The 27,107-nt window shown below is 40.0% G+C and overlaps 1 protein-coding gene across 2 annotated transcripts in view; it reads left to right on the forward strand.

Moving 5' to 3' along the window:
- The first annotated feature begins 9,484 nt into the window (after nt 1–9,484).
- COL8A1 (collagen type VIII alpha 1 chain) overlaps nt 9,485–27,107 on the forward strand; it is a 154,229-nt gene continuing 136,606 nt past the window's right edge. For both annotated transcript variants that reach the window (XM_047723005.1, XM_047722997.1), the window contains exon 1: nt 9,485–9,709. The gene's annotated coding sequence lies outside the window, so the exon portion shown is untranslated. The remainder of the gene's footprint in view (nt 9,710–27,107) is intronic.

Here is a 27,107-nt window from a genome sequence, read left to right on the forward strand (position 1 = left end):
AATGATGAAATCTGCCTAATCTTAATAATTCAAAATTTCTGCAACATAAATGCTTTCAACATATTTTTTCTACATAACATTTATTAATATTCCTAGGTCTAGGGGCGCTTGGGTGGCTCAGTCAGTTAAGCATCTGACTCTTGGTCTCACCTCAGTAGTGATCTCAGAGTCCTGGGATAGAGCCCCATGATGGCTGGGCTCCACACTCAGTTGGGAAACTGTTTGAGAATTCTCTTCCCCATCTATGGCCATACCACCCTGAATGCGCCCGATCTTGTCTGATCTCAGAAGCTAAGCAGGGTCGGGCCTGGTTAGTTCTTGGATAGGAGAATTCTCTGCCCCTCCCCTTGCTGGTGTGCTCTCTCACTCCCTCTCTCTCTCTCTCTCTCTTTCAAATAAATAAAATATATCTTTAAAAATATTCCTAGACACTGGACTCCCACAGAGTGTTACTAATATTATTATTACTATTACTATTACTATTATTATTATTATTTATAAGGAACAAAGAATTAGATTCTTTCTTCACTGAATAAGCCAACTTCTTGCCCTCATGAGACCCCAAATGCTTGCCTATACTAACAACATGATAGGTGGAATTCTTAATTTATGAGTTAAATTAGTGAGCCTGATATTCCCTCTAAAATTAAGACCCAGATTGGGACCTAAAAGCATTGTCCCAAAACCCAAAATTGATCATTTTTTAATGCATATGCCTATATATATTTTTGTTATAAAGAGGACTATTCAGAGGAAAATATATTCATAGGTATATTCATGGATTTAAAGATGGTAATCTTCATAATCTCAAAATGGAAATTAACCAACAAAAGTTTACTAGTGCAGTTAACCCTATGTTAGTGTTTTGAGCAACACAGTTTTCTGCTTTCAAGGAGCTCGCAGTCTTTTTGATTTCTCAAGATGTGGAATTTATAATCTAGAAGGCAGAAGTTAGCACAAGATAACACAAATTAAAATAGCAAATAATATTAATTTGTATTGATACAAATATGTGTTATCCTTATTAATGTCCAGTAAGAAACCCTCTCAGTCTAGTCAGTGAAAGTGGGGAATGGGGAAGCCCACCTGATCCTGAACAATGGTCTTCCTGTGCCCCATGGCCAGATGCGATCCCCGTATCCACCTGAAACTCTCTGATAATAAGTATAGCATGGAAGTATAATAAAAATTAAGGTTCCAGAAAGGATGCAAAATATACATAACAAAATAAACTAAACTGAAAACCAAGAGAATGAAGAATTAGAACATGGAAGAAATGAGGGTGGGAAAAATCAGATGAGACCACAACAGTGATACACTCCTTCTCTAACATCCAATGGAAACAAAGCTGTAAGTAACAACTTACAAGAGTTTCAAGGGATCTAGCCACTTTTTGCACAGAAATTTAAGTCTCACTTCTTAACAGGTCACCCTGTTTCATAGTAATCTAAAGCCCATTTAACCAGGTGTCAATAACTGTGACGCTTTTAAGGTTTCTTGCACATAGACTTAACTATTTCTTTTGCACTGAGTGAAACCCCAAGATTGTGACTTTCCTTCTAAGAAAACAAACAGGCTGCCAGAGATGAAGAGATCTGGTATTGGCATACTGAGTGTACTCACAAAGCCATATGACAGCCTTAAGCAGAGGTGGCAAGGGATAACCATTATGTGTTCACATTTAAGAAATAAATTATGAATAACATAGTAGTCAAGATATGTAGGACTCTAAATTGTCCCCCTTGTTGTCATGGAGGCTCTATAAAGACATCTTATAATATATTTCCCTTACAAGGAAATAGATGAGAACGAGAAACCATGAGATGGTATTCGGCCATCATGGAGGGTCCAAAAATAAGTGGCCACAGTTCTTAAGTGCATTCAGCATTAGCTGCAGCCTATTGTCCATTCATTCAGTCAATCAAAAGGATTATAATGTGGGGAACCTGGGTGGCTCAGTGGGTTAGGCCTCTGCCTTCGGCTTGGGTCATGATTTCAGGGTCCTGGGATCGAGCCCTACATCTGGATCTCTGCTAAGCAGGGAGCCTGCTTCCCCCCCGCCTCTCTGCCTGCCTCTCTGCCTACTTGTCATCACTCTCTCTCTGTCAAATAAATAAATAAAACCTTAAAAAAAAAAGGATTATAATGTGATGGTGTATGCCAAAAGAGTACATTTGGCCCCTTTTTATTTCAAAGAAATTTTGAAACACATCTGCTCAAATAACACTTGTACTTCTACTGACTTACCAGTCAGGAAGACTCAGTTTTCAGACCAACATGCAGACTGACCCTCCTTATTTCCAACCAAAAAACATAAAGCATATCTTCTATTTTCACCCTAACAAGTAAGGACCAAGCTTTTCTTTTCTGCGTGTTTCTCGATTCCAACTTCTGACTTACACTTTGCATTCTGAGTTATCATCTCAAAGCTCCTCATAATGAGTGAAGACCTCCTCTGAGCTCCTGTCATACAGCCCAGTACTTATCTTGCCCATAGAATTTGCCATGTTGAATAAAAAGGATCTATTTATCTCTGCCTCCCTGACAAGATTTTAAATTCCTCAAAAGTGGAAACCAAGCAAATTGGTCTTTGGAACTTCAGCTTCTACAATGATGCCAGAAATATACCAACAGCTCTAAATGTATTGTTGTTGTTGTTGTTGTTATTGTTGTTGTTGTTTTGTTCAGTTTTTTTTTTTGTGTTGTTTTGTTTTGTTGAGCTAAATAGGGTGTAAGGGGCTAGGAATATAGAATGGTAGGAGAGAAGTTAATAATTAATTTTTTTTAAAGTTCCACAATCCACAAACTTATATTGACCACCCATTCTATGCTAGGCCTAGTGTCAGGAAAAGGGGTTAAACCTTCAAGAAGAAGGCAGTGAAGTTCAGGAGAAAAGAGCTGAGCATATGTATAAAACTCTAGATAGCAAAAAAATTCATAAGAGAAGTGCTTTCTTTCCTGGGAGCTTCAGAAAAAGGATCAGAAAACATTTCTTCAAAAAGGTGGTATCGAAGTAATAAAGGATGTGAGCATGGGTCCATACGTGATTCTGGCAACAGGAGCTCCAAGCACCACCACATGGAAGATGAAGAGTCAAGTGCACAGACATTATGAAAAACTAACTGTGTCTCCTAACAGAAGCATAGGGTATGTGAGTGGGGCTGGAAATGAAGACTGAGCTTGAATCACTGTGGGGTGGGGGGAGCGAGGACCTTGAATGCCAGAATACAAATTCAGATTTTTTAAAAAATCAAATAATGTTCTGCCATTAATGATGTCTGAGTGCAGATATGACATAATCCTTGCTGGATTTAAGGTGATTGCTCTCAAGGCAACATTCAAGGTGATCTGGGGACAGCACATGGCAGTCTAAGGCAAGGGTACTTCTTAGATCTCTCATCGCAGATAAACATTTTTTTTTAAGATTTTATTTATTTATTTGACAGAGAGAAAGAGATCACAAGTAGGCAGAGAGGCAGGCAGAGACAGAAGGGGAAGCAGGCTCCCCGCCGAGCAGAGAGCCTGATGTGGGGCTCAATCCCAGGACCCTGAGATCATGACCTGAGCCGAAGGCAGAGGCTTAACCCACTGAGCCACCCAGGCGCCCCGCAGATAAACATTTTTGCCTGTCAGACTGGAGTTCTTCATGGAAATCTTGTATTAAGATGTAACTAACTCTGATCAGGAAATAGGGGATTTATTATAACTGAACATGAGGTAAATATTAACAAGTACCTCAGAGAGTAAACCACAATCAGAAAGAATGGAGAATAGAAGTTAAAGAAAAGTTAAGAGCTATTTAGCAAGGGCATTCTAGAATCAAGACAATTCCCAGACAGCAGATAGGGTCTAGGTTGCCATAAAGTAAGGGTGAACTATATTTTACTAGCACCCTGGAAGGCTTTTACTTTTCCACTCCTGAATAAGAAATAATCCCTGGATTATATCACCCTCTCTTTGCTGCACTGGCCCCATGAAAGAATTCCTACAATGAAATTTTTTTAAGGTATAAAAAAAGAACAGTGACTCTAGTTGTCACTGGTTATGGGGAAGGTGAGAGCCAGAAAAAGGCTCACAGACCCTAGTAAAAATCTAACCATTTGGGAAACTAAAAGAGCTATAACAATTTAGACTATATTGAAAAGGGCAACCAAGATTTTCCCCATTAAAGAAATAAAGAGGTAAGACACTGGAGAGAGAGAGGAATATCTAGTGAGAGACCCATAGAGAGATTCTTAGGAAATTAAATCAGTTAATTTGGATATCAAGTATATCTGGCACAATGGACAGAATTTCCAGAAACCAGGGATAGGTGTGGTGTGGTCCCATTTCCAACAGGCAAAATAAGAATTATTCCTTGATTCAGAGAAAGAGAGTTAAAATGCTTCCAGGTTTAGAGACTGACAGCTAATGTGGGAGACTTCCACCAGTCCCTACCACTGAGAGCAGCAGTGCTTACAGGTAAGGGCTAGCTAAGTGGCGATGGTACACCCCTCTTCGGGATTCCATACCTGAAATACAGACAAGGTTTGATATTGGAGTGTAATCCCCTTATAGCAAACACTGGATTCATGCATTATGAACTCTTACTCCCAGACGTAAAGCTAAGCATGTGCATCACTGAATGCTGGGTTGACTTCACGAGGAAGAGTAAGAGGATCATCTACCCGACTGGCACAGAGCCGACCTCTGAAGGGTGGCAAGACGTTTGGAGAATGCCTGGTTAAGCCTTCTTATTTTGCATACGGACACTAAATCCAAAATAGGATAAAACACAGTCCCAAGTTTTCACGGGTAGTTAGTGGTTGAGTTGGGACTAAACCCCAGATTTCCTGACTCTCTGTCCAGTGCTCTTTACAAAGCCAGCAGGAGTTGTGAGGCAGTCTTCTGTAGGATCACCCGAGACAGCTCTCTACCATCTGGGCCAACAGGAAAACAGTGACTCACAGAATCCAGCATTCCTTTGGAATGCAGGAGAGGTGTGCCTTTCTTCTATGTTCTGAGCCTTTTCAATTTCTGTAAATAAAACCCTATTTTAAATGCCCTGGGAGAGTTGGCAATCGTGAGTTCCCCGCAGGTCAAAATCATATTTGGTGGTACTTAGAACAAGCTTAGGCTGACTGACTGATAGATCCTTTGATAGATGCACAGCAAATGTCTGTACATCAAACTTCAAATTGTCAATGATTTTTGCTTAAACTAACAGCCATGTTCATGCATTTTGAAGCACTTAGGAGTGGCACAAAGAATGAGAGGCTGAAATTTGCCAAGGGTAACACATGTAAAATCGTTGCAAGTTAGCTGTTTAAAAGCATACATGTGAAGGTATAGCTTTTAATGTCAGGTTCCACTGTTCTTTAATCCAGGACGCCTTGAAAACTCATGATCTCATTCATCAGACCAACTATCTGAGAGTGGGTACTTTCTGAGAGCATTAAAACTGCCACAGGTAAATGACACACAGAGCAGACACCACCCTTCACATTAATTGCATCCATCATCCTGGCTGTACTCTGGGAGAGCCCTGCCTTTCTCTCTCCTTACAATCACACATGGCACTGATAGCAATAGAGTCACCACTCTTTCTGCCACCTCTCACAGGCCTCCAAATCTGCAGGACATAAGACACTCCGATTTCTCTATTTCTAAGTATGATAGTGGCCCTAACCATATCCCTCGCATGTATCTGCAAAGCTACTATATAGACAATATTCAAAGAAAAGTGAAATTTAATAGTATGCCATTCTACTGTTCAAAAGTGTTCAATGACTTCTCATTGCCTACAGTACACAGCTCAGACTACCGAGGTGACACATAAGGCCTCCAGCAGGCTGATCCCACCTCTCCTTTCCTGTTTCTTAGCCTCATTATTCTGCTACATAGACCCTTCCCTCCTAATCATGCTGGTCAATTCACTGTTCCCCCAAATAATCTTGTGCCTTCCTCAGCTGAACACATCCTCTTCCTTGCCCTACTGTTCATCACCCATGTATCCAAATGTGACTTTCCATGGCTCAGCTCACTGCTAACTTCTCCTCTTTGCTACGCAACTAACAAAATTTCATGCTTCTTTTCCTCCATGAGAACATATCTACATTCTTGTTTTATTCTGCTTTGAATATCCCACACTGTCTGGTATCCATTTTTAATAAACATGTGTTAATTGATTAATTCCAAATAGCAAAAAAAGGGGGGGGAGGGGGTCCATATTTAAGGCTCTTTAAAATATGGTAATAATCTGGAGCTGTTATTATATTATCCACACAATGGAAACTTCAGAGCATCTAGTATGTTGTCATTGGATTCCTTTCTTTCCACAGAAGACCAAACTAGGTCATTTCAAACCTCAGTCACCTTCAGAGAGATTCTAGGAGTGCACGCTAAGAACCAGCAAAGAAATCACATTCCTGGATTCCTTACTTGTTGTCCAGAGCTGCTACTGAATCAGATTCAGGCAAGTGTGAACTGGAGAAATGAACTAATCATTAGCACCATCCAAACAAAATGAAAGGAGCTCTTTTGTTATGTTGGCTGGATATTCAGGTTTGAAAGGAGGGAGTGAAGGAAGAAAAAGGAGAAGAAAACTAACAGCCATCAATTGTGTTCCCTTTGAATGTACCTTTCTTGCCTTTTCTGTTTCTTTTTTTTTTTTTTAACAACTATGTGATAGAACTGGAATATTTGGAAGGCATAAAATTGGGATTGAAAAGGTGGTTTGCTGTAATCTAATGAGGATAATTCCTAACATGTTTACCACCCAAATGCTCCTCTAACTGGGTTTTGTTTAGTTTGTCCAGAATATATTTCTTTGCTAAATTAAAAAGTGCCTAAAGTGGTATCCTGCCTATAAAATGACATCCGATTTCACGAGTCACGCCAGAATAGTCAATGCAGTCCTACTTGTAGGTCTAGTAACAAGGGTTATTTATTTCATAAACTTAATTTCATGGGTTTGGCCACATCCTTAAAAGACAAACATACTATTTGGAAAGAGGAAAACTGAGTTATGAAGGATGAGAAAAGAGTAAAACCAAAGAGCAAATAGGCAAAAAAGTTAATGTGAATATTCTAGCTTCCTAAGCATTTCATTAATTCTTTTTTTTTCATTCATTAAACTAATAAATAGTGGTCGTTTTCTATGTATCCATGCTCAATAGTGTCATTTATTCAATTATATTATATATATCCATTGAGTACTTGTTTTCTGCCAACTAGATATAACTTCTTTGCAGCCTAAAAGTTGCTGAAAATAATGCAAATTGGGGGATAGATATGAAAAATTATAAATATTAAAGAAACAATTTCCAAAATAATCATACTATCTAGAATAATTTTTCCAAGGTCAAATTTGTCTATGATAAATTTTAAATTTTAAATTTTTTCATCTGGTATATCACTAATCTTCCTTCATAACCCCCAGCACATGGGGTTCTACTTTGTTGATTTCCACATGTATCCAATTGAGAATAAGCTTAGTTACAAAAGAAGCAATGGAAGCATTGGGCTCCAGAGGCAAAGAGATGGAATATGGCTATGTAAAAAACTAAATCCAGTGTAAACTTCGCACATGTAGCAACCAGTATTATTTTTACCCAAATGCCACTGTTGGGCATTTTCTTAATGGAATTCTTTTTTTTTAAATAAAAATTTTATTTATTTATTTGAGAGAGAGAGAGATCACAAGTAGGCAGAGAGGCAGGCAGAGAGAGGGAGAAGCAGGCTCCCTGCTGAGCAGAGAGCAATGCTGGGCTGATCCCAGGGTCCTAGAATCATGACCTGAGCCACCAAGGCACCCCTTAATGGAATTCTTTAAATCCTTTTTTATAGTTGTTACCTTCTTTAGACCAATGATTCTTATAGGGAGGAGAGAATTTTGTCTCCCTACTCCAAAGACATTTGGCTAAGTGTAGGGACATTTTCAATTTCACCACTTAGGAAGGAGGAAGATACTGGCATCAGGTCTGTAGAAAGCAGAGAGGCTGCCCAACACTATGCAGTTCAAGGGGGAAGTCCCCACAACATAAAATTATCCAGCCCAAGATGTCATAGTACCCAGTTTGAGAAACCCTGCTCTTGACCATCATTTTTCCTTCTCTTGGAGCCTGGTAACCCTCAAAGACATCAGGATCTAACCTGAGACCGGGCTAGGTGTTTTTTTTTATGACAGTCTGGTGCCGAGTTCACAAGCTTTGAAAGCTCAGTAGCTGTGACATCTTGTAAATTTGAACTAGTGGCTTAATCCCTTTAAGATTCCGTTCTTTAAAAAACAAAAAACAAAGCGAAGCAAACAAACAAAACAACACTACGTAATACCTCATAAGGTCGTGGTGAACACTGAATCAAGTTTTCTATCTATCTATAGGAAGATATGTTTATGTAAAGACCTAATCAGTAAAAGCCCTCTCATTCTTCCCGGTCCACTCACCCCACCCCCACTCCTTTCTTTCCCCTCTCAATATCGCCCATCCTCAAGGCTCAGGTTCTCCCCTTTAAAATGTTTTAATTCCTTTGGTGGCCGAAATCAAGTTTGGGCTGGGAAGTGAGTCACCGCTCAGCAGCTAAAGGAGCTTGTTTTTCTTTCTCTGAATGTATTTCTTAAGAATTTCAGCCTGATGCTTCAGCCGTTTTGTTGGTCGAATCCTCTCTTAATGTTCAAGACGCACAGAGAGTGAGCTACGGCACTAAGACGTTTTCCAATTGTTAGGAATGAAAGTTTTTTAAATACCGAAAATAACCAGAGGGCAGAGTCCTGAAACCCTGTTACATAAGCAGACGTTGGAGGACCGAGGTTGGTTTTGAGGTTCCTTTCTCCACAAGCCAATCTCAGCTGATCCTGCCCAACCTTTGCTGGATTTACCTTAATGCTGCAGAAGTCTCAACGGGGGCCTCTGGATGCTGCACGCTACCGGCAGCACAGGGAGACCTTTCTCGACAAATAAGCACTGCCGGGAGTGAGGAGTGAAGGGCGGGTTTTACCCGGGGACCGACCGGGGCTGCGGGCGCAAGCTGCACCCGCTCCGCGCCGCGCGCTCGGCTCCGCGCCCTGGGCTCCGCGCCGCTGCCGGGCGGCGGTCCGCCAGCGCTTGGGCTGTGCTCCTCGGACGCCCAGCGGCCCCTCCTTGGCCTCGCTTAGGAACCCTTCCGTTTTCCTGAACCGTTATTTAGTTTTTCAAATTCACAGAAAACACCTTTAGTGCTAACAGTCACCCACAACTCCCCTCTTCAAAAAAAAATAATTAAGAAAAAAAAAGTCACACAAAAGCAAAAAATAATCCAATTTTCCTTTCCTTCCAGACCTTGCGTGTTTGTCTCTCTCTGTCCCCTATTCATTTTCTCCCCAACCCATTTTCCGTCTTTGGTCTACATCGCTTTCTCTGTTGCTCTTCGTTCCCCCTTTTTTCTTTCTCTTTCTCCCTCCCTCTCCCGTTTCCATTCCTTCCCCCGCTTCTACAGCCCCCTCCCGTCGCGTCTCTCCTCCCTCTTTCGGGCTCCTGCTCTGCCCTCTCCGCCCCTCCCCAGAGAAGAGTGTCCAGCTCCTCCCGGGGCTACCCGCCCGCCGCTCCTTTCCTGCCCACCTACTATGAGGAGCAGCTCCTCCCACCTGCCCATAAAAGCCAAGTGCATGTTACCAGCCGCGGATCAGAGCACTTTCCCGGTCCTCTCCTGTGGGAGCCCCCTGAGCCTTTCTCCTGGATCTTACGTGCTCAAGGTAAGACAACACTTCTGCAGGCATATGACCTACGAGGGGTTGCTGCGGGGGTGGGGAGTAAGTCTCCTCTGGTCAACACGCTTACTGTTTGGTTCGAGCTGACTCCTACGGATGCCAGATCAGCTGCTCCTTTAACTAGCAACTGGTTTAAAAACAAACTTCTGTTTGAACGGTAAAATAAAAGTTCACTTTGGGCAGAAACAGCAGCACAAATACTGCAAAAACCTTCTCTTTTTAAATCACTTTTCCCCCTTTGCCGACGGTTGCTGAAGTTAAAATGTATCTGTGTGGGGTGTTTTACTGACGTTTTTCATTGTAAATATTTCCTATATCAGTGGGGGCAAGGAAAACTTTGCCCATTGTCAAAAATGTACTTTAAAAGAACACAATTAGTTTCCTAAAAATAGCACAGTCAAAAGGTCTGCTAACAATTTAGGGATGTTTTCGAACCCCCAAAGACAGCTTCTGTGAGTCCTTTAAAAAGTATCTTTCCAGGTTTAAGTGCTTGGAAAAAATGATGTGAACGGTTGCCCTTTGCACAGAGACGGTAATCAGGTGGCTGGTAGATAGGAAAGAACAAATCCAAATTTACAAGCTGGGGCAAAATGTGCTCTCACAAAGCTATCTTTTCAAGACTTTTCTAAAATGAGAATGGTGTTGGAACCAAGAAAGTATATAAAAGAACTTCATGAATTTCTATACATACACCTAAACATAAAGCGTTTCAATATGTTTCACAGCAAGAGAAAAATACAGGCCAGATTATACAATTCTTCTGTGTACACCAGACGGTTGTAAAGAAAGATCAGCTCAAAGGCTTTGGAAGTTTGAACCCTACTTGCCACCTTCTTTTCCCTCATCTAGTAAATTAAAATCGACCTGACTAGCACCCGGTTCTCAGAGTTACCCAGTGTTTAAGTTCCCATCCCAGGTGAAGACTGCTGTATCTTCCCATTTCTGAGGTCAAAGAAAGAGTCCCATGCACCTGTGACAGGAAAAACATACTCCACAGCTACTTCTGTAAAAACCAGACACTTGGTCCATGAAGTTTGCTGTCAAAATCTGTGGGCTGTGTGGGATGAAACTCTCTCATGTGGGAGAAAAACCCTCTTCAAATATTTCCTCTGGGGAATTAATTGCACAAGACCACATAGAGACGACAAACCAAAGCTGGCAGTCAGGAAACCAAACCACTATTTCAGCCCTTAAGGTTCTTAAAGTAAAAGAGGAAAAGTTTCACTTTTTTTTTCTTTTTTGGTTTGTTTATATCGTTTCACTTAAAAAGGGGAAATTCACCAAAGCTGTAAATAATCCTTCACCATTAAAGAAAGTAGAATCATCAGAAGTTTAACGGAGGGTCTTTCAAAGCTATTCTCCATAGCTTTTGCATATCAAAAGAAATAATAAAGATATACTAAAATTCTGTTGGCATGGAGGGAATTCAGGGCTATTAGTCAAATGAAAGACTTACCCGGATAGCTTTGTGCCATGCAAAATTTTGCTTCATTGGAAAAAGTTATTGCAAGGAGTATGGTTTCCTTAAAGAAAATGATATAAAATTACTGTTGGCCGATAGTACGTGACCTGAGCATATTAAAATACCTTTCATCTGGAGCCACAACGCAGACTGCTTGCTTCATATCTGATGTAACTGGGTAATCAACCACGACAAGAGCACAGGTATGGGACAAGGCCAAACCAAATGTGTGGCATGTCCAAGTTAATTCTTCTTTTATGGTAGTACCGAACTCAAGCCATCATCACAAGGGTGAAAAGACACTACTTCATTCACCAGATTTCCCTTGAGGGAAGTTATCTTTCCTGAAAGAAAAAAAGAGACAGAGAGAGGGAGAGAGAGAGAGAGAGAAAGAGCTCCCAACGTAAAAGAGCTCCTGTTATTCCTAAATTTGGGGATGAACAGTGTTCTCCCAGAGTTTGCTTCTGCTTTTCCTGGCAGCTGATCCACTCTACCAGCTATGAACCACTTAAGAATAACGGCTTCCCCCTTGTGCCATCAAGTTCAGCACCCTAAATAACTGGGTGAGATCACGGAGATCACTCATGACCTAACTTTCCCAGGGCCCTTTACTGGACTCTTAAAGTGATTCTTTCCCTATAGCATACACATCAGGCATGATGATTCTTCTCTTAAGTTTTTAGGAAAGGCAGTGCTGGGGTTTCATTTAGTTACCCCAACATCTCCCCTTTGCACCTGTTATTGAGACTTCACGCGAGTCTTCTCTTTGTGCCATTATATTGCTGCTCCTGGATTGGGTTCATGGCCATAACCTAAGCGACACCGTTCCAGCAGGCCTGCTGGACTCCTTTAATGGTTCTCAAAAAAGTAAAAAGGAGCAGCTGTCTGTTTCACTAGAGACACAGGGAAGGTGTACCACTGATTGCAAGGACCTGCTACACCTAGGGAAACACACATTTGAGGTTTTCTACTACTCACAATTCTAAAACGATATTCTTTCCATGACCAGCAAGTATATCCCACTTTCTTCCATTTGTGCTACAAAAGTCAAAGAGAAGAGAATGGAGATGAGAACTGAGAGTGAAGCCAGGAGAAATCTCTCATAGAAAGTGCTCTAGAAGAAGAGAAAGAGCAGAATCTCTTCCCATTGCAACTTCTTTTTGCTTTGACTGATGTGGGACATGAAGAGATGCAGAGGGGCAAATATTCATATGTGATCTGGCTTCTGTCTTAAATCAATAAAAGTATTTCTACTAATACATTAAAATCTATCTCTGCCGTGTTCTTCTGGAACAGAGGAGAATAGCCCAGTTCTATAGATCAAAACGATTTCAGGACCCATAGGACCTTAACAGTTACAATTTTAAAAACTATATGATGAGTACAAAAATCCTCAGAACATTAATGGGTGGTTCACATCAACAAACCCACTTTTCCAAAGGGCCCGATGGTGGGTAATTATTTGCAAGTGAGAAGTTAGAAGCAACTGTTTACTCCTTTTTATCTATGGTCACCCACTTTTGGTATGGCAACTGGCAGAGTGATGGAGATGTGGACCTGTTTCCCAACCTCTGGTCCTCCCAGTAATCCTTTCTTCATACGTTGGCTTCTTTCTCTTCCACCGAGGCTTCATAAACATACATACACATAATTTAAAGAAAGTACAGATCTTGAGACTAGAACTCAGTCTTCTGAGAGATGCACTGTTCTCATTTATTGAGTGAAAAGGAAAACAAAAGGAGAGGAGAGGAGGAGATGAAGGGGATGAATGAATGTTCTTTGGAACTTAGAGAACGTTTTACTTTAGCATTTTGTGAAATGGACCTCTTAGTACCCAAAGCATCTAGAATTTAAAAAAAATAAATAAATTTTTTAAAAGATCAACTCACTAGTTGCTACAAAATGCTAAGTTTATAATGAAAAAGATCTTCAATGACCTGGCAGTCATTAACAGCAGTTTACACCCCCAGTACTGAATGAAAGCTCTGCTAACCTTGCCTTTTCCAGAGTGAAGAGTGGGAAAGAAAATTAACCACATTTCAGCACCAACAGAGAAGCCACTAATCAAACATTCCACTATCGCTTTGGTAACTGTGTTTGCTGTTTGAGGAAGGAGGTTCTTTATAGTCTATTCTCAAGCAAATAGTTTTGCAGGAAGGGGGTTAGAGGGAGTCACACGGGGTCAGAGTGTCTATAATCTGGGGACCCTGTGGACACAAATCCACCAAGCCACTGAAATTGCGTGACACCAACTGAAGTGACTGAAACAAAAATGTTCCTGAAAACTGATTACAGAGAGTAATTAGCTAAAATAATACTGAATTCTAACTGTTCAATGTGGCATAACAGCAAAAACAACTCACAGCACCTCTAGCTGATTATATATGATACTAAAATACACCTGAGGGTTCACCTTTAATCTCCTCTATTAATTTTGAGTTCATTGCCATCGTCCTTCCTAGAAAATGAAAACTTCCATTCTCTCCTTCAGCATAAGATCTCTTTTCAATTACTACAGATTAAGTTCCTGGAGTACCACTCATACTTGTGGATTTTCTCATTACCAAAAGTCTCATATTTCTCTTAAACAGGATGTAAATTTTCACTCCAGCAAATAAGAAGGTTTTACATTTTTGTAAACCTTAATTCATCTATCTAGAAGAAAGGTAATTTAAAATTGCCATTGCCTCCAACAGGCCCTTCTGAATGACATTTCTAAACACTGTAGTCCCTATTCTAATTTCTTGGGTATTACACTTGGAGAATAACAGAGTATAAACGCTGGAAGGATCTTTGGAGCTAATTTTAACTAAAGTTAATTTAACAGGTGAGAAAAGGTCAGAGAGGTTGATGTCATGCCGAAGTTCACTCAGACATGTGTAGCAGAGCTAGGGCTCCAGTTTAGGTAGCCAAACTCTTTGAACAGTGCTCTATCTTGGCTAACCAGAGTGTGTTTCCCCAATACAGTATGTGTCAAAGATGTCTTAAAGTCTCGTTAAAATATTTATGTGACAGAACAAATGTATTATTTTGTGATGGTTTAATAGCATAACGTTCTTCTTCTCCCACCCAATAGACAATGTGTTGGCATTATAACCACCTTACTCCTTCCCAGGTCTTTAATGAGAAAAAAAGGCAAAATATGCATAAAGAACAACCAGAGAAAACTTTGAGAAACAGACGGATTGAAGAGTGTAAGCATGAAATACATTCTGTCAGAGGAGAGGGGTCAATGGCCCAAGAATATAGAGACAAGATAGTGCAGCAAAGAGGGCTCATTCCGTCTTAGACAGAAGAGGGAGAAACTTGGTAGAATCTTGAGATACTAGAGAAGAGATTTTTAATATGCCTGATCCAAGAGTCTCTCAAATGTTTGGGAGATAAAATCTTCTTTGGGTCAGGCTCCTTTCGGTACAATGCCATTTGAGGACTGACTCACAGGGGTAAAAGCTTTACAAGTATTACATCTTATTAAAATTCTTCTTAACCCTTGACAGGGAAAAGAGCCTCATTTGACCTCTAACTCTTTTTTTTTTTAAAGATTTTATTTATTTATTTGACAGACAGCGATCACAAGTAGACAGAGAGAAAGAGAAGGGGAAGCAGGCTCCCCGCTGAGCAGAGAGCCTGATGCGGGGCTCGATCACAGGACCCTGGGATCATGACCTGAGCCGAAGGCAGAGGCTTCAACCCACTGAGCCACCCAGGCGCCCCTGACCTCTAACTCAACTGACCTAGCATACTAATTCTATAGATGTCAAGGCATCGAAATGTTTTTCTACTAAGAAAACGATATAATTTGGGGTGATATATAAAGTTATTCCAATATAGAAAATGATGAAGGTAGAAAACTTGTATCGTTTCTGGAAATAATTTACCCTGAATAAGTGGACAGATGTTACCCCAGATGCTTCTTCACTTTCCTCTAAAGCCTGACAATTGTTTGCATATCTTTGAAATAGTACTTATGTTTCTGAAATTGATTTATTGTATGTTAAAATTTACATAGTCTATGACTTAGTATCATCGTGAAAACATTCTTTTAAGTAAGTCTCTTGAAGACTGCCTCTCTTAAGCTCTCTATTGATGTGTTTACATCACGGGATATTTAGGCATTGGCATCATTTGATGTGCTGAGATTAAAGACAATCACTTCATGTGCTACTTTTCCAACTCTAACTGAATAGGCTTGGGTGTGGGTGTCAGCTGTTGGCTTCTCCAGGAAATAAAATGTGTCCAGCCTGTTAAGGCGCTTCCCCAGTCCTCTCTGTTAGCTAGATAAAACAGCTGTTTTTCGGAAAATCTGGGCCAGTGACCTCCATAGTTCAGACGTCGTAGTACCAGGGCAACAATGGCTGGTTTATGCAGAAATTTTATGCTACCCAGCAGCAGAGTGGGTAAGTCACAACTGCCTTCAGATCAACAGGAAGACAGTGAATCCTAAGAACTGGTTCGAGAGCATTGTCCTGGGGCAGCTGGGAGACATTTTGGCGCTCTTATCCTGTTTGGTATGTTCCTCCAACTATCCTGCCATGTGCACTCAAAAGATCATCTAAACTTGGTTCATAAATTCAAAGTGATGACTGTACATTATTCTATCTCTTTAAGGATCTTTACTTACTGATAATCTAGTCTTAAAATCCAGCTGTCATGGTGTTCATCCATGCTATAAATCCAAAGAAGTGGCCTCCTGTTAAAAGGCAGATGCAAAGTAAGCCCAAGACTGACGTGAAGCGAGACACTAGGTTGAGCTAAAAATCTGTAGCTTAGGTGGCCAAAATCGAGGTTGGGAAAAATAGCAGATAAAAAGAGAGGTACAGAGAAAGTATGCTATTGGATCTATAACTCCTGATTTAACCGGAGTTCCCTTCCTAGCTAGCTCCCAGTTTATTCTAATCCGATGTTCAAATGAGTGGGGAGGAAAGTCAATGACCAGTAGAGGGAGCCATGGGGCTGAGTGTCTCAAAAACAAACAACAAACAAACCAAAAACCTGACTTGTACCGGAGGGGGCCTTTAGAGTTGAATTTTTCCTGATAAAAGGCAGTGCCAGGTGTCCTTTGTAGCCAGTGGCTAAGATATACTAAAGGAGTGTATCACATTGGTGGTTTTCTTTAAAAAAATAATAATAATAACCAATATAAGCCTCTAGGAATAAATCACCTGCATTTCAGCAATGCCAGAAATGTCCAGACTTGTAGAGGTTTGTTTGAAAGAAAACCAAAGCAATCTTAGAAAATGTTCTTTCCAAGGCCACCACCAGCCAAGACTAAATGCCCAAGACTAAATGCTCAACTCAGTAAAAAACAAACCCTGGCAGCTGGGGGTTGGTGAGAGGAGGACAGGGAAGCTCAGGTGCTTGAAAGTTTATGAGCTGACAAGGGGAGTCCTGGTGCCCTGCCGTGACTAGTCCTTCCTGACAACAGGAGCAGGAAGGGTTCTGGGAGGAAGAAGGAGGCAGAAATGGGCCAAACAAGGTTCTCTGAGATGGCCCCAAATCTGCACTGTTGGATCCGGGTCTCTCCAAGGAGAGGCCAGGGCCTTGCTGAGACCGAAGTGAATACCTTTCCATTGAACATTTCCATTGCACAGCTGTGTTGGGGATGGCTTGTTAAGACTTGAGACACTTGCATAATTCAGAACCCTTTGGGGGATAGAGATCAATTAGGACCATAAAAGAAAAATCCCTGGCACACCAGAGAAGGGCTGCTTGCTTTGTACAATTTATGACATTCACAGGAATACAGAGCAATCCTCTTTCTAAGTCTATGTCTGATGTCAGTAGAGATGAACCTATGAAGTTGGTATGCAGAGGCCTACGAAGTCCCCATTTGAGAAAATCATGTGTTTTAATCTCAAAAACACCTTGACTCTTTCTGGGGTCTTAGGAAAGTCATTAATCATCTCTGTGCCTTAATGTATTTATCTTAAATAGGAGAACAGTTTTCAAATAACCACTCTCCTTATCATTTAGAGACACTTGAGGTCTTGCCAATTATTTTACAGAATGATGCTACTTAAGCATACATTGTCTCTGTTACTTATGTAGTGAATGGATTATACTCATAACACCTGGTAATGGCTCATAGTGTTGTAAACAAAATCAAGTCAAAATGGAATAAAACTCCAAAAAAGCACTTAGCCTTTCAAGACATAGCACAAGCATTTTTGTTTCTTAAAATACAAAGGACAATTCCTTATGTCTCAAAGAGCCAGACAAGGTCAAGTGTAAGTAGAAAAGGGAAAAGAAAGAATTAAATTATGGCTTAAGAGTCTCAAAAAGCCTCTGTGTTCACTTGTCCATAGTTTGACATTAATTAAAAACTAATTCGCCCCACACAAAAAAGTTTTTTGTTTTAAAATTCTGTTTTAACTAAAGAAAGATGATATTTTTAATAATGATATTATATTATGTAAAATCTGAATGTTGCTTCTTCAACATTTTCCAAAGTGTGTTTCAAAAACAGCAGTACCTGAGATATTAACATGTGTTTATACAGAAAAAGCTTCTATGGTCAAATAATTTTAGAAATACTCGATGAAACAATATGATCAGTTCAATTCACTGCAAGTTTCACAAAGACCTTAATATGCTAATTATATTTTCATTTTTCAAAGTTGTGACAGTAAATAGTGTGCCCTAAACTTATTTGCTAACAAACCTTCCCAACCTGAGAGCATCTCTTAGGACTGGTATTCTTTGGAACAACTTGGGAACAGTTTAGGAATCACCGTCCTCTTCATTATTTCAAGATCTACTGGGACATGGTAATTTCAGTGTTGCTAGTTATTATGTAATACACATTGAGTGTTAGTATAGATTATGTGCTATGCCAAATCATAAAGAAAGGAACTATCCCAATGTAATTTCCATAACCAGTTGAAAAGGGAACAAAAGAAGATGAACGTGTCTTGGTTCAATGGCTCAGTTCTTCATAATAAAAATAATAGCAGAAATGCCAGAATAATTTAAGTGTTTTAAAAATCTAGAAAGATAGATGATGGAAGGGAGGAAGAGAGGAAGGAAGGAAGAAGGAGGGAAGGGACATTGGACAGATCTAAATGATCTATTCCTTCCCTCTTCTTTCCCATTGTCTAGAGATTGTGTGTAGAGAAATGACCATCTATAAGCAATAAATTCAGTAAACGAGGAGCCTACGTAATTTCACAAATTAGCTCAGCAATCTCTGATCTGGTAATTCTGTGTCACCTTAACCACTGGTAATAACTAGGATCACTAGCCAAACTTCTTCCTTGAGCATTTACCTTCTCACCATAAATAGGAATCTAATTCCCATAACAGGATCACACTTACTGGTATCCTAGTATATCTTGCTATATCAGGGATTATTTGGCTTATAGATGACACCCAGACTTCCAACTCCTATTAAATTTCCTGTTTCTCTTAGGCCCATACTCTGGGAATTCTCTTTCCCCTCCACAAAGATAATGCCCAGAGGTCGGTATCCTAAAAATGTGAGACTGGAGCATCCTCTCCTTTAAGAAAATAAGTATTTCACAGTCATCCAAACGAGCAACTCAAACTCATCATTAGTAGTTATAAAATAGATAAAATTGATTAAGTGTCTAACAGGATCTGACATTGTATCATTATCTCTGTTCCTTATATCAACCCTATGACAGCAGTATTATCACTCTCAATTTTCTTAATTTTTAGTTAATTATTTATTAGAGGGAGAGAGAGAGCGAGCCCAAGTGGGGTAGAGCAGAGAGAGAGGGAGAAGCAGATGCCCTACTGAGCAGGGAGCCAGTGCAGGCTCGATCCCAGGACCCTGAGATCATGACCCAAGCCGAAGGCAGTTGCTTAACCAACTGAGCCACCCAGTCTCCCCATCATTCTCAGTTTAGAGATGAGAGAAATGGAGCCTCTACTTGGCCAAGAGGCTTGTCCAGGGTCACACAGCTAGCAGGTGGCAGAGCCAGTATTCCCATCTAGGTCACACTCCACACTGCTCCTCCACACTGCCTTTCATAGTGTCTTCTAGTGTCATAAAAGGGAGAAAAAACATCAATTCCCTGTGACAATGCCTCTGACTCATAAAGAAAGTGAGAGAATTCCAGTGGCTCTGTTCCTAGACACTGCCGACTGGCTCTGTTTCTTGTTTAGTACTGTGATTTTAATTTCTTTCTCTTTTCTGTATTTTTTTCCTAAAAGCATGCTGTCATTTTGGAGCCAAAAAAGTAAGGGCTGTGTAACTAGAAGAACCAAAAAAAAAAGCTATCGTTTCTCCCTAGAGTAATTTGTAAGGGCTAAGGTTTCTCCATAAATTCTCCCCAAGTGATCCCAAGTTGCTTGGCATCAGTCTGGAAGAGAGAGTGACAACCTAGCATGTCATTCCTAAAGCGGTAGAAATTCCCATGGTTATATGAGGAACAGAGAGAACAAAAGCATTACAACACGTTAAACAAACTTGAATCTGGCTCGTCAGATCATTCTCTTTGGCGTTACTTTTATTATCATCCATAGCCAGATGATGAGAGTCAAGACAACTTAAATGATTCCCTCAAGCCATGAGAGGTACCTAGAAAAATGTCTATATTGTCTACACCTGCTGCTTAACTGATATATATGGGTATATATGGAAATAAGTATACCTCGAACCCTTCCTCTGTGTTGTGCCAAAGACTAAAGAAGAAACAAGGGCTAGTTCTTTCCATATGGTCACATTCTGCATACTTTTTTTGCCTTTGTCCTTGACCTTCCCTTTCTGCATGTGGTATTCCCTAGTTAATCTACTAAATTAAGATTCCTCCTCCAAGATTCAGATCCTCCAAGATCTGAATCAGGTATCTTTCTGCTTTGAGAAGACATGCCTACACCCCACCTGCCCCAGGCTCCACTGTACAGCTCCGCCATGCTCCCTAGCCCTCTGTGCATGGCCCTGTCATGGCCATGTCCACGCTGTGATAGCATTGGCCTCTTCTATGTGCAAGACTGGGAGCTCTTTGCCAAAGGCTTCAGGTCTTGCTTATCTCTGCACCCTCAATACTTAGCACATAATAGAAACCTAATAAATGTGAAAAGGAGGAAAGGAAAAAAGGGACCAGGCAATAGAATACAGTGACAGTGAATGAGAAGCCTTTAAATGCATTTTTCTCTACCTCCATAGATGGTTCCAAGAAGACACAATTTTACCTAAGTCCATTCACACCCGGGCACACACAATTAGGTTACTAGTGTGACACTTTTTGTAGTGTTAAACTTCTGGGGCTAAGCTAACTTCCATTGGCATGCTAATATTAAATATTAACCTTCTATCTACTAAATTACATAAAGAAAAATTTGTTGGGTGATGCCACGGTCCCAGGACTGTTAGTACTCAGCTCAGAAATATTAGTGACATTATGAAACATGGAACAAACACCTTAACTTGCCAGTTAAGGTCAGGTATCTCAACCTCTCTCAACCCAAACCACCTTTCCATCTTCATCCCTCTCCAGTCTACAGCAGGAATCAGACCTAAACCACAAACATTATTATTCCCCCAAACATCCTCTTTCCTTTTCTCTACTGAATGTCCCCCATTGTTCTTAACACTTGACAAAATAACCATAAATTCAAGGTCTCGTTAAAGTCTCCCCAAATATTGCAGCCTGCACTGATTCTAGTTTATTCTCAACTGACAAGCAGTTGCTACAAATGTCACTTACATGTTGCCTGTACGCAAATCAGAGCTGTCTGCTAGAATATTCTGTAGTGAAGAAATGTGCCCTATCTGAGCTGCACAGAATGATAGCCACCAACCACATACTGGGAACTGAGCACTTGAAATGTGGCTAATATAAGTGAGGTCCTAAATTTTAAAATTCTATTATAATCTCCTTAAATTTAAAATCAAATAATCACAGGTGGATAGTGCCTACTGTATTGGACAACACAAAATATTTACATTTTCATGTGTCATGTCTTGTATCCCTTGATGACCACATAAACTACTGAAAAGATGCTTTTCTGTATCCTGAGTGAATGTCACGACCACAGTAGTGTTCTTTAAATATTGTGTTCAGTGCATGGCTTTCCTACCATGCCTAGCATTCCTGCCTCTAATTGTTATATTATCTTAAAGAAGTCCCCTTCCCTACATGTATAATTTTAATAAAATACTACAGATGGTATTTCCTTTTTTTTTTTTTTTTAGTGGCTTTAACTCACAGAGAATGGCACAGTAGTGTTATCTAGATCCTTTATCACTATACCAACAAAATGAGATAAAGAATGATTTGAACTGAGTCTTTCAAAGCAAAAGTTCCATTATACATTGCCATCTCTTCTCTTTTCCCTTTTATGGGAAAAAACGCATTTTAAATACCTGTTCATAGAATTCCTTCAATTTTCAATACGACTGTTTCTATAGAAAAAAACTTCCTGGGGTATCCAAAACAAGTGCAGTAAGAGCTTTTTGCCTTTATCTCCCTCTGAAATCCCATGACTCTCTGAAGGAAGGTAGTTCTTTATCATAGATTTTCCCAGAGCATTTTTGTCCCTATTTCTAGTGATCAAGCTGAGGTTCTTTGAAGAAGGCTAAACCTTCTACCAGAAGGTCAAGGGAGGTCACATGTCTTTGGAATTTAACAATGATGTGCCCCTGGCATTTGCTGGCTTACCAACGGCCCTTCAGGAGTCATCATGCCAACAGGCCAACCACGCAATAAAATCCTGTGCCTGGCAAAGCCAAGAGCAAAGTGATCAAACAGTCTGGCTGCAGATTAGATTCTAACTTATTAATAAGCCTTCAGAAAATAAACCAGAGTGAGTCTTTAACAGCAACAGTTTACAGGAGATGCTTAATGATTTCGGAGGTCCGCCACACTGCATGCCTTCCTTCTGACTCAGGGAAGAGCAGGACAGGACAGAAGACACGCTCAAGAAGCCAGAGCCATCAGCTGTATCTTTTCCATTTACAGCTAAGTCTATCTGGAGTGACTGGAAAAATTTTCAATGAAAACTTTTTTAAAATAATAAAATAAAAGAATTTACCCAGCTATCGTGAGCCACACAACATCAAGAAATAATTATGAGTGTGTATTTTCCCCTGCCTTGTAAAGTATTTACAAATTATAGCATGAACAAGCTCTAAAGTAAATGGTAAAGATAGCAATAACATTTAACTTGTAAATTTTTTATATTTAGCCATAAAAGAATCACCATGTGTTTAAATCACATTTGAATACATATAAATAAAATTTTCATCTGCAGACGTGAGCCAGTGGGTACAGAAAGAATCCATGATTCCTTTTCAACATGGCAAGAACACTGGAGAGGCTTAGTACCTGGTTTTTATAAAATAAAATTCACTATCACCACATCAGCAAAAGTGTTAGTAAGTATTTTAATTTGGAAACTTTAAAAAATGAAGAGAGTGATACAATAATAAACTCTGTAGAGAAATTTACTGTTTGTAATTTATTTTGTATTTTGTATTTTGTATTTGTATTTTGTATTTTAATGTATTTTATATACATTCCTTCATTTGAATTAGACAGAGGAAGATTTTATCTACGTTTTACACGTGAGACAGTGGAGGCTTTGAAAGAGTAAGTAAATTTCACATCATTTAGATAGTGAATGTTTTGAGCTACAATATGAAGCTGAATCATTAACTCCTCAAACGGACTCCCCGCTGAGTGCATATCCCCAGCTCAGGGCTCAATCCTAGAACCCTGAGGTTATGACCTGAACCGCAATCAACGGACTGAGCCACACAACCCATTTTAAACCTGCCTATAATTGTTGAAGCACCCTTTTCATTAATGCCAAAATATATGTCCTTTAAGGGGGAAGAAAAGAAAAGATGTTAAACCATCTATGAAAAACTACTGTAGTGTCACAAATAAAAGTGCTGAGCTGGACATGAAAAGTCATGGGATCAAGTCCTACTTTTGCCACCTAAAAAATGCAGCCACCCTGGCCAAGACAGTGACTCTCACTGAGTCTTTCTTTCCTCTGATCCAAAATAAGTCTACCTCTCCTGACTATAATGAATGTTAAATGAGATAATATGTGAGAAAATGTCTGATGCTCATAAGGTGCTCAGTAAAGGTCATTTGATAGTAATCACTACCAATTACAGAATGCTTACTTAAGTGTCAGCATAATGGCCCCTTTCCTGAGTAGAAGCTTCGAGCATTTCTTTCTACATATTGTAGATAAGGGCACTAAGGATCTTTATGCTTTGTAGTTCATTTGATGAACTCTGGACTCCCACTCCAGGATGAGGCTGTGAACATGTCAGTGTGGGCTTTTTATGGTCTGATCTGTATCTCTGGTCTTTGGGGTTTGGAGTTGGGGGAGGGTAGAAGGGTTGTTTTTTGTTTTGTTTTTGTTGTTGTTTGTTTGCTTGCTTGCATTAAATGGCACTGCATCCCTCTTCCCCCAAGGGAGGAAAGTCCATGATTCACAGCCCTTTCCCAGTTCAAGGCCTCCTCCTTCTCGTGGCAAAACCCATCATGTGCAGACAGGCTGTGGCATCATCAGGAAAAAGATGGCTGCCCTGGGTGTCTCATCTAAGGTCTTAGCTCATTCTACAGTCTTCTGGAGTTTTATGCTGCTGTATCCTTCAGTACTCCCACCGAGGCTGCCAGGGTTCCAAATGCATCCTGGCCCCTGCATTTGATGCAGTAATATGCCTCCTTAAGCCAAATACATGCTCCCTATAACATTCAGTTGGCATTGAACATCAAATCCTCCCTTACACATCAAAAATCCTCCCTTACATGCATTTCATTTTCCTGATAAAAATGTCCTAATTTTTTTTATCCCTATGCCTCAATTATCAAGAAATCTTTCAATCCAGGCTCCTTCCAAAAATGGTTCTAAGAAACCCAAAGTTAGAATAAAGAAAATTGTAAGCTATAGTGGAAGGCATTTTAGTTCGTAAAGACAAAAAAAGACGGACCACAAGAGTTTTAAAAGACTTTGTCTATCAAATTCAGTTACCCTAGTTTTGTTTCTTTAGGACTCCAATCTCAACCTCATTTGTTCATTCCTTCAACACATAGATACTGGGGACCTACCATGTGCCAAGTCCTGTGCTAGACACATCTGCACTCAAGATCTGCAGCTCAAAGGCATAGAAACCAACAGAAAGCCACTTAGAGTATAAATGCACAGAGAATCTAAGAACCCCCTTCTTTATCTTCAAAGGGAAGGTCACTTTTTTTTTTAAAGATTTTATTTATTTATTTGACACAGAGAGCTCACAAGTAGACAGAGAGGCAGGCAGAGAGAGAGGAGGGGAAGCAGGCTCCCCGCTGAGCAGAGAGCCCGATACGGGGCTTGATCCCAGGACCCTGGGAGCATGACCCGAGCCGAAGGCAGAGGCTGTAACCCACTGAGCCACCCAGGTGCCCCGGGAAGGTCACTTTTTGTGTATTTTCTACACTAGTCAAAGTGCTCTGAGTATTCTCTGAAGCCATTGTCCTCTTATATCCCCACTCAGTGAAGATTTTGACTCAATGTCAAGGATAATAAATTTGAACCCCATCCTGCTCATTAGGTGCCAAAAAAGTGATAAGTCAGCACTTTAATAGATGTATCTCAGACATTCAACACACATACATATTAATTTACAAAAGAGTAAACTGACTTTTAACTGATATTCTTTCAAGTAAAATTATTATGAATTTTTAATTTTGTTGCCAGAGAGATGCAATTAATACTAATGGTCCTAGAAAGGACACTGAGAGATCCTGAGGTCCTGGAATAGAGTCAGGTTCTTTATTTCCAATAAACCCTTGTTGGATGAAAACTATCTGAATCACTGAGAAAAAATAACTTTTCCCAAGCCAAGTTGTAAATTAACATGTATGTAACGTACATTTTCATAACCTAGAATTTTAATTTCTGAAAACTTCAGCCCTACAGAATACAACTGAAGACAAAAAAGAAGTCAAACATGCTCAGTGGTTGAAACAGAGTGGTCCTTAAGGTTCATACTCATAAGCCATCACATGAACTTCTCACTTCAAAACTATTTGCTTCCACTTTGCAAGTCATCATAATGAATTTGGTTCTCTGAGTCCTCAGGTCAGAGCTGTCTTGAGGTACCTCATTAGAATATGGAAAAGGGCTACAATAAATAAATGCACTTCCATGGAAGTTTGGAAGCCTAACAAGGGAAGAGAAAAGGAAACTATAAAAAGATAAGTGTTTTTAAAGCATAATGGCATTCATTGAGGAGACAAATAGCCATATAGCCTTAGGAAGCTTCTTTCCTTTCTTTCTTTCTTTCTTTCGTTCTTTCTTTCTTTCTTTCTTCTTTCTTTTGAGTATTTTATTTATTTATTTATTTAACAGAGAGAGAATGCATGCACGCACACACAAGTGGGAGAGGGAGAGAGAAAATTTCAAGCGGACTCCCCGCTGAGCCAGAGTGTCTGACATGGGACTGACTCTATCTCATGACCCTGAGATCATGACCTGAGTCAGATGCTTAATCATCTGAGCAACCCAGGCACCGTGTCTTAGGAAGTTTCTGAGGGAATCACTAAAATATAATTATTGACATACTTAGTGGTGTCTTTAAGAATTAAGAAAATTTCATGTTTTTAAATAGATCCTATCAAAAGAAACATCTTGGTGCTCACAGATGTAAAAATATCAGCTTCGGGAAATGTTTAATTATCCAAAATGTCTCATTCTCTAAAGATTCGGGGCAGCTGAGTAAGCACATACATACATAATTATGCATATGTATTATATGAAGTAGAATTCATGGTAAGCTAGAAAATTTCATGTCCCTAACATGCAGTATAACGGATTATTAACTTTTTGGTTGTCAGCTTCCAATAAAAGCATGATCAAAGTGGTTACCTGGAGTCCAAAACCTTGAGTTCATGCTTTCTTTTCATCTACTGCAGCCGAGACCAGGGAAATTACCTCACTGCTCAGTGCCTCAATTTATCTATTTGTATAATGAGAAAAACAAAAGCTTACCTCACAAGGGTCTGGTGGTCTTTGTTCCTGTTTCAAAGCTTGGAAATGCTTAATATAAATCCCAATAATACTCTGGTTTGGGGTTATTATTATTATTTTTTTTTTAAATGGAGAGTCCGACTCTTTTTTTTTTTTTTAAAGATTTTATTTATTTATTTGACAGAGAGAAATCACAAGTAAGCATAGAGGCAGGCAGAGAGAGAGGAGGAAGCAGGCTCCCTGCTGAGCAGAAAGCCCTATGCGGGGCTCGAACCCAGGACCTGGGATCATGACCTGAGCCGAAGGCAGCGGCTTAACCCACTGAGCCACCCAGGCGCCCCGGGGTTATTATTTTTTAAGCAAACACCCCTCAAGGAAAAGATGCAAACTAGTTCTTCCCTGCTTTTCTTTCCTTACAATCTTTCCTTTCCAAAGATCACCACAAAGAAAGAAAGAGCCAAACACACTGACTCACGTCTTTTTCTAATAGTGTTGTGGTCAATTTGCTCCCGCATAAAAAAGTAGTAGTGCAGCTTTGAACTCTGGTTTTTGGAAGGCCAAGAGTGGAAAAATGTCTTTAGCAGCAAGAACAGCACATTCCAAATCTGTCCAAATCTGTCCAGTGTTAGAAAAGTCCGATTGAGCATGCAGTTCGCATCGAAGCCTTTTCTGTTATCAGAACTTTCTGACAGAAGAAGGGGCTGAATTTTGCCTTTTGATGAAATGTTGAGTCGAGTATTTTTTTGTCATGTCAGACCTTACTCATTCAAGCCTTAAGATGGTTTCTCAGTTTGAACTTGCTTTTAGGACTGATGGGAAAATGGAGTGACTTTATGCCTGGAAAAGCTGGCTCCATCCTTCTTTGGGAGAAAAAGTTCTACATGGTTCAGAAAGCTGAAGATGTACTAAGAGTCTTCACACAGATTTCTAATATGGTGGATGGTTATTACATTCCGTCATTGATCAGATGTCATGCTTTTTGTTTTC

The sequence above is a fragment of the Lutra lutra genome, chromosome 1 (genome assembly GCF_902655055.1).
Source record: "Lutra lutra chromosome 1, mLutLut1.2, whole genome shotgun sequence".
NCBI classification, from domain to species: Eukaryota; Metazoa; Chordata; class Mammalia; order Carnivora; family Mustelidae; genus Lutra; species Lutra lutra.